Raw genomic sequence first — 14,784 nt, forward strand, 5'->3', positions numbered from 1 at the left:
GACAGTCAACTGGAGATGTCGGTGTCCTAGGATAGCTCTATAATCGCTTGCCATCAGGTGATCTTTCTGATCGTTAGCTTGTATTATTACTTCAAAGTCCAATAGTCCGGGTTCCGTAGAACAATTTTTTTATTACTATCAAGCTAATTTTTTGTGAGTAGCTTCATTTCGATAAGACGACAACAATTTTATTTGCGAAAAATCTTGAAAGTGGTAGATAACAGAGATAGAAAGGATTTAATACTTTGATTTGATGGTCCTAAAAGTTTACAGTCAAAAATATCCAGAAGGGAAGAGTGTTAATAAAATATTTATACCATACAAATAACAAATATTTCTACCGTTTACATAAATATATTTGGTACTTATAACTGGACGCTGTTAAGCATTCGTGTACTAACCCACAAAAAAATTACGTATTGATTTATGAATGCAGTTATGTTGTTTAGATGATTTAGAACAAGACTGCATTCAAAATTGAACAACAAAAAAAATTGTGGGTTAGGAGTTAGGACACTAATGCTTAACAGCGCCTGACTAATATTATTACATCGAAATTCCTCAAAACTCGTTACGCGCTTCGAAAATGTCAATTTAAATACGAGCATATTATGATATTTGATAAGCCCGGAATTCTGTAAATATTGCCATTTCCTGATCAAATATTCATGTTTACATACGATTAGGTAAATAATATATATCTTGTTGAAATGGTGTGATAATACTGGCAAATAACAAGTACTGTAGGCAGAATAGTAACAGGCCCAGAGCCCTATTCAAGGTAAAAAAAATCATATAAACTTGACAGTTTGTACATTGAAAACATCTAAATCGGTTTAGTTATTACCACAGATTTTACTTATTTTCCTGTTCTGAGGTTGATTATTGAGCGTAGAGGTAACAGATGGAAACATATTTCGCTGTCATAATAATTTAGATGTGTAGAGTTTTTGACGTTAAACCCTTACGGCCGTTCCCAATATTTGATCTATCTCTGGTTTTGCCCTACTAGAGATAGGAATAGCTCACATTAGACATTAGAGACATATATTTTATGTCAATTCAATGTTAGCTGCGATCGGTTGTATGTCAAACCAGAGATAGATCAAATATTGGGAACGGCCGTTAATCGAATCAAATTCTATTTATATTATTTTTGACCAACTTCCAAAAAGGAGGAGGTAATACGTTCGGCTGTATGTATCTTTTTATTTTGACGCTAAGATTTGATAAGAAGTGCGGAGTTTTTTTTAAACACATGCAATTTCACACGTAATTTCATACAAATATAAGTTTATCTCCTGACTAGACTATATTTTACTACCTATGTAACTAACACTTAAATTAATAGCGCATTCACACTTCACAGTGTATGATAACGTTAATGACGTATTATCAACACAATTAAGGACATACCACACATACCGCGAGCGGCTATAAGTTATAACTACCAATTTTAATGACAGCACACAATGCCAGGTATTCATAGAATCTCTTCTATTCCGAACATGAGGCATTCTGCAGGAATTTTTATCTAATTATTTTAGAAGACTGAACTCTATCTAATGAAAGTTACATTTTTTAAGATTCGAGGTATCATGTAGAGCAGTTGTGGACACTTTCTAAGGGTTTTTGACTGTTATAGAGCAAAAATAGGCCAAAAATTGTGTTTTTTGTATAGAAGCCCCCCATAATTATTTATTTTATTTTTACTTTATTATCAATTATTAAATTATGCATACAAATAAGGATTTTACGTAAATTTCAAGTGCCTAGCTGTTACCATTATTACTTAGCTGTCACCTTAAATTTTTATTATATTTTAAAAATATTATTATTAATTATTAAAGTACACATATAATTAAGGCCTTTGTAAAAAATTAAGTGCCTAGCTGTTACCATTATTGATAACAAGCAAAAAGACTCACTAATTGATGATTGATTGATTCTCTTACTCCATAATATGTAGGAATGTGAATATTTTCCTAGACTTTTAGTCGTTTTACCATTTTCATCAATGTTTGTTCTGTAGTATACTTTACAAAGCAGTGATGAAGTATGAATGAAATGTGAGTCACAATCACAAATCATCTCGTAGAAAGTGACTAATCTACATTGACTAAGATGCTGATAAAGCTAAGAAAACTGTTGACTATACGGTGCAAGATAACATACGCTATTTAATACTAGCTGTCCCGGTGAACTTCGTGTCACTTTAAAACCTTCCCTGGACTTCTACGAATATTTTAAGACTAAAATCAGCCCAATCTGTTCAGCCGTTTTCGAGTTTTAGCGCGACAACACATTTGAAAATCCATTTTTATATATAAGACTAGCTGTTGCCCGCGACTTCGTCCGCGTGGACTTCAGTTTATAGCGCGCGGTGTCAACAAAATTGGTGTCAAAAGCTTTTTAAAACCCTGGTACCCCTTAAATCAAAATACCCAAAACAGCCGTTTAGTGTGCACATAATATGATTTTTTTTAAAATTAATTAAACTTTTTTATACCAAATTTTTAAGCTTATTTAGCGTTACACAACTTAGCTGCATAATGCATTACACAACCTTAGCTTTGCCCAATGCCCATAAACTATTTATTATTGGTAGACTTTCTGATATCTATGTTGGTAGGTGAGTTATTTAATAACATGTATAACAATCGAAAGAATCGCAAATATTAACTCAACATGGTACCACCTCTTATAGAAATACATATGAGCAAGCGATAGCGCGATCTAGGCGACTCTTGGCGCCATCTGTTCCAGTTTTTGGAACTAACTTAATTTGAACAAATTTACGCATAAACACCCCCTTACAACCCCTTTTTCCAGTAAGAAGTAGCCTATGTCCTTTCTCAGGCTTTAGACTATCTGTGTACAAAATTTCATTACAATCGGTTCAGTAGTTTTGGCGCTGTTGTTTTTGAATTTGATATCTAAGTTGGTAGGTGAGTTATTAGTTAATAACGTGTACTTATAGCAATCGAAAGAATCGAAAGACGCAATCAACATGGTACCACCTCTTATAGAAATACGCATGAGCAAGCGATAGCGCGATCTAGGGGACTCTTGGCGCCATCTATTTTGAGTTTTTGGAACTAACTTAATTTGACCAAATTTACGCATTTTCACCCCCTTACAACCCCTTTTTCCAGTTAAAAAGTAGCCTATGTCCTTTCTCAGGCTTTAGACTATCTGTGTACAAAATTTAATTACAATCGGTTCAGTAGTTTTGGCGTGAAAGCGAGACAGACAGATAGACAGACAGACAGACAGACTGAGATACTTTCGCATTTATAGTATTAGTATAGATTAATGTGTATGTAATACGGATCATTCATGTTGTTCCATGATGGACAAATCAGGCGATCACAAGTCAATTGTCTTGCATGAAAGCCGTCGACTTAGGGCCCTACTCTTTTTTTTCGTTGGGGGAATGCATTGACGCATCCCCGGGGCGGACGGAAGACGCACCCGGGACTACCCACTAAAACCCCAACGGTGTTCCTGCTCCTGAAGGAAGGAAGGAAGGACTACGGGAAACGCGTGCTACACGACCGCAGAACTTAGGGCCTTACTACACCTGCCGAGTAAAGTGGCGAGAGAGTACTCGCAGCCAAGCACTCGGTATGTTTTAGTTATGGATGTGCTCGGCGAAGGACACTGTCTCATGGTTGATGGTTACCAATTTACCATGGGCCAAAGTGAAAATGATTTTTAGGACCTTTCAATGAATTGTAAGATAAACTAAAGTTAAAGATAGATTTTAGATTAAAGAAGTTTTTAGCTTCTATCAATAAGAGTACAGCCATTTAGCCGAAACTTTTTCGTTTTCGCTTCGTTATAGTATCGCCGCTGAAAATGTATGGAACTGACATAAGACGAGTCGAACGTCAACGTCATATTCACAAACGCTTATGTCAATTCCATACATTTTCATCGGCGATTGTATAACGAAGCGAAAACGAGAAGATTTTGGCTCATCCCCCAGTTTCTTCATAAACAGAATTTATTGAAGAAACGATCTAATATGTGGGATACTTAGTGATCGAAGGGGATACTGTTTATTCGCGGTCCTGCGGACGAAGCCGATAAACTGTTATAGTCAGCTGACAGCTCTATGTAGAATAGAGCTGTCAGCTGACTATAGAACAATTTGCATAAAAAGTTGACTAACGCTTCAATCAAACTATAGCATAATTATACCCCTCGACGATATTCTAATTTCTAATAATTATTCTATTCTAGAATTTCCTTAAAAATGAAGCAGACGATGTTATTTATAAGTCAGGTGAATGCGCTGCTAGGTCGCGGTGAGCGTTGACTGAGAGGACTGGTGGAATTCGGTACAATAACCACAATAGAATTTTTCCCGAAGGCGGAGACGCGTAGGTATACACGAGTATGTACGTTGTACAGACAGCAAAAAGTTTTTAGCGTAAAAACTTTAACAAACTTATAAAATTTAAAACATTAATTTAAAATACTTAACTATAACATTAATTTAAAATACTTAACTATAAACTATAAATACTTAACTATTAAATACGTCGATTAAATTATTCTACTTAATTATTATTAATTACTTTACCGACTTAATTCAACTATCGGTTAGTATGTTTATATTATGTTACCACATCTATGCCATAAACTCCTGAACCAATTGATATACAATTTGGAAATACCTCTTCATGCGTGAAATAAAAACTGATTTATGAAATTTGGAATAAAAACCGGTGGTAGGCACCAGTGTTGACCCGACGTTCAGAGAACATTTGCAAAAATTTATTCTGAATAAAAAAATTGAGTTTGAGTTTGAATAAATAAATATACTTTGACGACCTTTGTAGCTCTAGTGTAGTACCTAGTGGGCTGTTGGTAGCTCAAGCCGGGGGTCGCGAGTTCGAATCCCGCTGAGGGAACAAAAAGTTTTCAAAGTTCCTTGGTCATGGATGTGTATTAAATACGTGTATCATATAATAAAAATCTTAAATATATGTTACATAGTATAAAAAGTATTAAATATATTTCCGTTGTCTGGTACCCGTAACACAAGTCCTTCAGGTACTTAGCACGGGGCCAGACTGACATGGTGTGAAGCGTCCATAGATATTATTATTATTAATACAGCGAAAGAAGAGCGAAGTTGTAAGCAGCATCTGGTATTGCGTAAATTAAGCGCTGATGATGTATATTTTGGTAAGGATTTTGTAGGTCGTAAAAGGGGCTTTATTATTTGCAGATGCTCAATTATTTTACCCTTCTGACTTCTAAATGAGGCCGCAAAGTATTATAAACTAAAGACAATCAGTGAGGTTTTTACGATGTTTTTGGTACGCTACATTTCCAATACTTGCGTTACAGCGCGGCTAAAATGGTCGTTTAGCAATTCCTCTCAATCAATTCACAAAATGAATTGTCAAAACTGTCAAAGTCACGAATGTCAAATTTAGAACAATTCTATTGGTCTAAGTTCGTACTAATTTGACATTCGTGAGTTTGACAAATTCAATTGGTTTATATTCGTACTAATTTTATTTTCGTGACTTTCACAGTTTTGACAATTCATTTTGTGAATTGATTGAGAGGAATTGCTATACGACCATTTTAGCCCCGCAGTACTCATTCTGCAAGCTCATCTTATTCCTGCGTTTACCAAGTAAGATGAACTAACTTATAAAATTAGGAAAATAAAAAGTTTTGCTTGTTCTACATATTATGCTGAGGCTTCTGGTAAGTACACTAGGAAAGCATAACTATTGTAATAAATTAATAAATATCCTAGCCATTAACTAAGTAATAAAGACTAACAAACATTTTCTTGCTGACAGTACGTAGCCGTTTGGCGGAAGAGGAACTAGTTATTATGTATCGACCAGTGAGTAACTGCTGAACAGTAATGTGACGGACTACTCAACATATTATTTCACAACCTATTATGTTTTTGTTACTTTTTTTACGAAAAAACTAATATGGTACACGGTCTACTACAGAATGCAGTTGCGCCAAAATTAGCTTATCGCACGGGAACCGCCAATTTTTCCGGGATAAAAAGTATCATACGTCCTTTCCCGGGACTCAAAGTATCTCCATACTTTTCAGCAAAATTGGTTCAGCGATTTTGGCGTAAAGTGGTAACATCTCATTAATATAGTATTAACTATTATTTGTATGAATATTGGATAAGTTTTTTTTTATATTTGATCTCTAGCTAGGCTAACACATAACCCGAATTTACAATATAACGAATGTTACATAAGTTTAAAGTGTAAATTGTGTACCTCTACATAGAGGGGACTTGCGAGACAAAGGTAATATAGAAAGGCTTCCCACTTCCCATCAAAAAAACATTATAATTATTGCTGGGTTAGAAGCAACGAAGTACAATAGGATGGTTACATATTATAGACAAGTGTGTGTGTTAAAGTGTCGATTTTCATAGGCACGACTAGTGAAACCTATCAAATGCGAACCCACAGAAAGTATAATTAGAGCAGTGGTGGCCAACCGGTAGCTCGTGGGCACCTGGTAGCTTGCGGCCTGTATCTAGGCGCACGCGAACAATATTGGTCAAATAAATTAAATAAACAATATAACTAAAATATTACCTAGTTTCCTTTGAGTAAAAAAAATAAATTTAAAAAAGTAGTCAAAGAGTGTTTGTGGGCCAAAGCTTATTATAAGGTCAATGATTTCATAGAAGATGGCACATCGGGTCTGTCGCTGGTTCACACCACAGTTTTTCGAACCGCGGTTCGAAACAGCGAAGGATTGTCTTTTAATTACCCGATTCATACCGCGGTTCGAAACAGAGAAGACATGTTTTTGAATTAGTGGATTCGAACCGTAGTGTAGATAGTTCTATTATTACATATTCCTTTAAATACAGTTAAGCTCAACATAATTAAGAAATCAAAAATATTAATTTTAAGTCTTAAGACGAAACTAAAGTAAAAATATGCGAGATGGGCGCAAAAAATTCCCGACTTAAAAGAATAGGTAACATAATAAAAGAGTTATTAGCGGGTGAAATAAATTAAGGGTTTAAAATTAACTTTATAATAATAACAATTTTACTCCTTTTGATTGTTTTACTACTTTGTTTTTTTTATTATTTTTGATTATTTTAATTTTTCGACTAAGATTTTATACAGTTATATGTATTTTTTTTTTATTTACATTAAATATTATTCTTGTTCATTTGTTTAATTTTTTACTGCGATTTTATACAATTTTATAGTTTTAATTATTTTTATAAAGATTATTTTCTTTTTGAATATTTAAAATTTACGATTTTATGCAATTAAAACCTTATTATTATTAAAGTTTCCCATTTTTTATGATTTTGAAAGAAATGTAATTTCTTTATTAAAAATGTTCTTATTCCTTTTTGAAACCACTTTTCTATACTTGTACTATACTTGTACTGTGTATTTATTTGTACAGACGTACAAATAAATAAATGAGACTAAAAGAAGTTTTTTACAATAATTATTAGCTTAAATTCGTGGTCCGAATCCACCCATAGCTAAAAAATATATATATATATATATATATATATATATATATATATATATATATATATATATATATATATATATATATATATATATATATATATATATATATATATATATATATATATATATATATATATATATATATATAATTGGAATCTCGGAATCGGCTTCAACGATTTTCATGAAATTTTGTATACAGGGGGTTTCGGGGGCGATAAATCGAACTAGCTAGGAATCACTTTTAGAAAATGTCATTTTATTCGTGTTTTATCGAATACCGAGCAAAGCTCGGTCAAATAGCTAGTATAATATTAAGTTACAAAATTGTAAACTTTATTTTAAAAGAACAATTTTTCTCTCAATTTTTTGGTTAAAAGTGGGACCCGTGCGAGTTTCTTACGCCGGTTCTTCTCGCCGGGGTAGTTCCCGAACCGGTGGTAGGCATCAGGTAGACATTCTGAAAAAAAATTATTCAAATTTACTCAGAAATAAAACATTTTTTATTTTTGTAATACCGCTTATTTTTTTTTAAACTTCGTGGTGCCCGCGTGGCTTATCGGGATTTTCAAAATAGCCCTTGGAGCAATACCAGTTGAGCACCACTGAATTAGAGAGTAGAGACGTTACTAGACCGAGTTCGAAGATATTCCATACTAATATTATAAAGAGGTAAAGTTTGCCTGTTTGTTTAAAACTGTACAATATGTCAATATGTAATAATAATATGGATTCATGTATGGGTTAACTTTTCAGAAAAACGGAGTTTTTTTTAGCTTTGATTAAAAAAATTAGACAATATTTTTTAATCAATATTGACGTTAACTCACAAGTTTTTGAGACCGCTTATGTCTATTGTCCCGCATATCTTTTAAATGCTAAAAAGTTATAGATTTTGATTTACAAAATATATTATAACTTTTCAGCTTACTATTACATATTATTACTTTCTTTCGTATATTTTGACCTAAGGCTCAAAGTGTTTAAAAATCAAATGTGAAAGCAGAACTCTTTAATATGATCTACATAATATTATACTTATTTAAAATTCTACCAGTCTTTTAAATTTTTGATGATTTCATAACTTATTTCGCCAATACTTTGAAACCTCGTGTCAGCAGTATGGTCGAATACCAGGCATGCAGCTGTCGTTTTAGCCTCAAACTTCCACATTAGAACCTTGACATTCCATGTTTAAAAATAATAATCTATTTTAAGACGGACACGCTTGCTTGATTGTTTTGCACTCTATTCCCTAGAGAGAGGGTAGGGAATCGATCGTGTGATTTCGGTTACCCGTATTTAGGGTGGGTCTTGCCCCTGCTGCGTACGCGCACGTGGCTATAAGCAAGGGGATGACAGATGTTATAGTACAATAGGGTTGGCACTACGAAGTTTTTGGACATTATTATTATTATTATTATTGAGAGAGATAGAGAGACCGTTGTATTCTTGGTGCCAACGTTTTTCTGCCAAGCTGGATTCTGGAACTGCTGTTTATACACTGTTCTTGTCACATGATTCATGAATCATGAACATAAACTTGGCAAAGTAATGCGTTTTTATAAACTTGCGCTAAGTATAAAATCGATGGGGCAGGCTAAATTATTATTCGTTTAATGTTTCTGCAATTGTTCGAGAAAATTTTCACTTGTGAGTTGTGGCGGCAGACTCGAGACTCTAAATATTGCCTAGACCTCTTTATTCTTATTTTTTATACATTATTTAATCAGAGCGAGCGAAGCGAGCCCTAGTATATCCCACAACCTGTACATTTTGTGGTACACTTTACGGAAAAACTATATCACGCTTATTGATTTGTGCTTGTCAGTCAGTCAGTAATCAGTATATTAGCTAATCTAATATCAGTCAGTCAAGGCGTGACGACACGAGCCCCTCACAAAGCTCGGCTTTTAGCTAGTTTATTTTATCGCAACAATGCAATTCAAGAGAGAGTTGAAGTTTAGAACAGACAAGTGACAACCCTGAGAAGGGAGATTGCTTTAGTTCGTCGTTAATGTCCTAGTGATTTTACCCAGCTGCACATATTACAAACCTCGATTTCTCTTGAAGTAATAAAACATTATGTATAATCCTTGGCAAGTACCATGGTACTGAATAACATTTCATACTATAATAATACACGTACAAAAACTGACAATATCAAGTCAATGACCGATCATGACGTCATGAAGACTGTTCAACTTTTGAGCTAATGAAGTTCATATTTGATATACGGTATCTTGGCTAGTAGATAGAAGGCGTAAGAAGAAGCGATCTGTTGTAGCGTTATCAGCCCTATTATATTTTTGAGGTACTTTATGGGTAAATCTATCACCGTTTCAGTGTGAACTTCACTTACCGTTTAAACATGTACAATGTACATGTCAAGAGCATTGTGCTCTTAAGAGGAGTCCACACCGCCCTTTTTTCCATACAAACGTTGTCCCCTGTTTCCTCCCTGGATAATACTAGTAGAGTTATAATTTTTTTCCTGAATATCTACGGCCACTAGTACAATGTCCCTATGTTTTCTTTTTTTTCACAATTCAATTATTAAATAAGATATGAACGTTCAAAAACCCAAAAATATGGCCAGATTTTCCGCTGTGTTCAAACATCCAGAAAACAAATTTGGCTAGATTTTTCAAGAAAAAGTAAAACATAGGGACACAGCTCAAGCCTTTCTTTAATGTTTAATGAAAAAAGTACTTAAATCGGTTAAGTTTTGGAGAAGAAATCAGGGGACAACGAATCGTTGATTTTCTGCAGTTGTCTCTATCGCGTTCTGCGGTATAGGCTTGAGGTAAGGGAGACAGCTATAGATATTACACGTACTTTTTTTTCATTTCTCTAGCCCCTGGTGTATCCTCTTAAGGTTTCTCTAAAAAATTAGCGCGAATTTGAGCTCGGAGACCGTCGCCACTTAGCCTTTGTAACTTTAATGTTGTTTTGGTTGGGTTGCACCAGAGGCATGGTTAAAGTTAAAGTTATGGTCAAAGTAATATGGTTATAGTTAAGGCTAATTTAACTTTAACCTTAACTTTGACCACAGAATTTAACAGAAGACGTTGCTGGTCCGACAAGGCTTTATAAGAACCTGGGCGGGGGCGCTGCTGGTAAAGGAGACTGGAGAACTGTCAAAAAATCGCGTTTTTGTGAAAAAATGACAGCGTTAGTTCCTTTTTTCGCCACGTGCATTTAAAGCCTTTTCGAGCTCTATTGCTTATGGTTAAATAATATGGCGTCTTGATGACGTCCATTTTTAACTTTAACCAAAGATTTGACATTTTGCATTGTAGTTAAAGTTATAGTTAAAGTTACAGTTATAGTTAAAGTTATTTGGTGCAACCCAATTACCCAACCTAAATGGTTCGGGCCACGACCACAAACTTGCGCTAATATTTAAGGACACGGGTAATGATATCTATATTTCGTTCAGACTTTAGAGTTGTTTTACTTGAAGGCGATCCTCCTTTACTTTCCTTATATCGTGGGCCCAGACATCCGCTGGCCACATTTCTCTGTCATTACATATCTGTCAGTTCTGGCAACATCATGATGCGGGCATAGTCATCATGTGGATATGTCAATCGGGTCATATTGGGTAATCGGACTGCGCATTATCGGCTCTTATCACCGGGGCCGCGTGTGGAAATGAACGTTTATATACCGTAACGCCTCAACTATGCGCGTACGATTTGAAGGATACATTTGGACTTGGGCCTTTACGAAACATTCAACTTGTGTGACTTGGTTGTTATCACAAGTTGAATAGCAAGAGATCAGTAAATTGGATTACGGGGTGTATGACAGAGTGAGATACAAAATCCTTTTATCAGTTCAAAGCACTACTAGATTAGAGGTTGCTACTTTCTAATAATATTCTTCGATCGCGGATTCTTGGAAATGCTAAATTGTATTCTATTGCTATCGCGATCACCGGTGCTCTAATGGGGCTTGCCGTTTGAAGGATTAAGATTCTCAAATTCCACGGGTTTGATAGATTGAAGCCAAAAACGCTAACTTCTCCCAGGGCTCTCATTGAGCACTGTAAATTTATAGGGGGTGTAATATCAAAAGTCCTCACATGACCCTTGACAATAAGCAGCCAGCGCCCAGCAGGACCATTGTTACTGACATAATATTATTATAATGCAATTTAAACTAGATCGAATAGATACTTTACGTTCTTACTTGGCACCTCAACCTGAGGACAACACAAGTTGATTGGTATTGAGTTGTCGTAGCACTAAAATCAGGGTAAGTATAACTGAGGTATAAGACACAAATTCCTCACTATTATGTTAGCGAGATTCCACGGCGCGCTGTGCCCTCGCCCGAGCTGCGCGGCGGCGAATTTTTTGCGTCCACAAATCAAACCGGTACGCATCGTACGCGACGTACTTATTTTGATAAATAAGTATAGGTAATACATTGTTCTTGAATATTTCATGAATATAATGTCTATATATTGCATGCTAAGCTAATTAAAAACCGCCGAAATTGCTTCGCTGGCTCTAATATTAGGTATATTACTACTTACCTACTTAAGAGCTCATTAAGTTTTTGGATTTTCATTACTTAAACTTAACTTACATAGATATAGGGAATGTTATTATTCGACAAATTAGCTATTCGAATAATTCGAATATTTTACCAAAGTTTTCGAATAATTCGAATATTATTCGAATAATCACAAATTTTTGAAAAATGCTGAAAACTCTGAACAAAAGTAACAAAAACTTCGTACAACAATGTACAACCTATTTTATTAAGGCATAAAATTAACTGATCACCAGAAATAGTAACATTTCACAAACAAAAATTGTAAACGATCACCAAAATACAGACCACCATTTTAATGTAAAATGATAACCAAAGATTTAACATCTCGCTATCCTATTTATGTAAAATGACTCCAAATAAATCATTGTAAAACCAAAAATAGTAAATGATCAGCAAAATTAGTAAATGATCTCCAACATTATACTAGCATTTTAATGTAAAATTATAACCAAAGTATTTTCATTTTGCTATCCTATTAAAGAAAAATGAACCAAAAAATATATTGCTAACCGGAAAATAATAAAAACCAACTACATTTTAATTTTAAAATGAGAAACAAAAGAATTACAATATCTCGTTATTTGACTATCGTAAATAAATAATAATAATATTATAATAATGATAACGAGACTCAGTATAAGTATCTCCATACCTAATTTTAGCAAAATTGGTTCAGTGGTTTGGGCGTGAAGAGGTTACAGAAAGACAGCCAGAAAATCTTTCGCATTTATTATTATGTAGTATGTAAAACTCTCATCATCTATGCTAATATTTTAAATTGGAAAGGGTAGGTGTCCGTCTGTTATCTCTTCAGGTCCAAACTGCTGAATATAACATAATATAATATAGAGTTATTAAACTTTTTTGTTAATATTATGCTCACATTTTTGTCAATCGTAGTAATTTATTTGGACAGAACATAAAGTTAATTTACCTATAGGTATATTAACTTTATGGGACAGAAATATCGCATTGATTTGCTCGCTTTGGTGATCATTTACTATATTTGGTCATCATATACTATACTTGATGATCATTTACTATATTTGGTGAACATTTACTATATTTGGCGTTCGATTACAATTTGAAGTGTAGCCGTGACTAAAATAGCTGGTAGTATTGCAATTTTAGACTTTCTTTTTTTGGTGGTAATTATCTTTTTTTGGTAAACAAGTTAAGGGTATTAGAGCATTTTTTGGTGGTCATTATATTTGTTTCTTTTTGTTAATACTACGAAGTAAGCAATTCAAATTTTTACTTTTATCAACATAAATCTTTGTAAATGACATAGTTAATTTTTATCGTTGAAAACTTTAAAAATGTATATTTTAAGGTTACAGCTGGGCAATAAAAAAAAGGCTGTAAAGTGTAAACCGTTTTCGATCGTAGCACCTTTTACTTTTCTCATGTGATTATGCTTGAAAGAAGTCAATGGATACAGATCGTGAGCGACCATTACTGACGAATACGATACTGAAATCCACGACTGAAAGGAGTTTATAATATCTTCATTTTTATGTCTTTAGGCAAAATCGTTATTTTGCCTAAAACATGCAAATGAATTTATTACACGTTACTAAAACTTGGTCAACGGCGACGATGAATGGTCGTATACTCATTAGTTAGACTTAAAACAGATTTATATATATTATAATATTATCATTAAAGATGTAGAATATTCATAAATAAGTAATATTATTTTCTGAAATAAACTTAATTATGTTCTTATTCCATGTTAATTTTATGTTTGATAGCATTTTAAACAAAAATAAAAAATAATTTTACTATTCGAATTATTCGAAAAATAATTTGGCGAATATTCGAATAATAAAATCGTCGAATATTCGAATAAAACGAGTATTCGAATATTCGAATAACATACCCTACATAGATAATAAAGAATAAGGGTAAAGACTGTAATAAGACGAAGGTAGGCTAATTATACAAACTAATCCATGATTTTATATAAAATGTAGGTATCAATTGAAATAAAAACAAACAATAACCAAATGATACTTACGTTCACACGACTCGGCCAAAACAATAAAATTTAAAACTTATCACAGTACTGAAAACTTATTAAGAACACTTTGCAGTCGACGTTACAGTTTTTTCAGGCTCGTAAGTAAACTTTGCAATTGTAATAAAACCGACAAGGACCGAAAATCAATAAGAAACGACTCACAAAAACTACGCTATGTTTTTGTGCTGCATTCGCGTAACTTACACGACATGTCACTAATTTACGACGCAAATAACCTCACAATAGTCACAGTTTTATATCCATTTATCTGGAATAAACAGTAATTGTTATTTGTTATTATTTTACAGCGTCCAACTATCGCGCCGCGGCTCTGTTGACGAAATAGTCCCATTTGACATTTGAGCCGAGCCCACGGCGATCGGAATTCGCGGAATGTTAAATATTTACAGTGCTGCCATCTATGTGAAGGAATCTCAGGTGACTGAGAGGCGGCACACTGGACTACCTGTACGAATCGTGCGATAACGAGTGCACGACTATTTATGAGTAGAAAGAGTCACGTTTTAATAAAATATTGTATTTTATAACAGACGTTTTTATGCGTTAACTTTTTGCCGCGGTCGAGTCACGGACGAGAAAGTGTTGAAACATAATTCGCGATGCATCGGAATGCGTCCAGTCTAATGCCGCCGTTGGAAGACTCGCGCAGGCGTG

The 14,784-nt window shown here is 34.0% G+C and overlaps 1 protein-coding gene across 1 annotated transcript in view; it reads right to left on the reverse strand.

Moving 5' to 3' along the window:
* The window catches only part of LOC121731059 (transcription cofactor vestigial-like protein 4), a 58,226-nt gene extending 43,742 nt beyond the window's left edge, over positions 1-14,484 (reverse strand). The window contains exon 1 of the mRNA XM_042120378.1: positions 14,107-14,484. The gene's annotated coding sequence lies outside the window, so the exon portion shown is untranslated. The remainder of the gene's footprint in view (positions 1-14,106) is intronic.
* Between the last annotated feature and the right edge of the window lie 300 nt (positions 14,485-14,784).

The sequence above is a fragment of the Aricia agestis genome, chromosome 10 (genome assembly GCF_905147365.1).
Source record: "Aricia agestis chromosome 10, ilAriAges1.1, whole genome shotgun sequence".
NCBI lineage: Eukaryota > Metazoa > Arthropoda > Insecta > Lepidoptera > Lycaenidae > Aricia > Aricia agestis.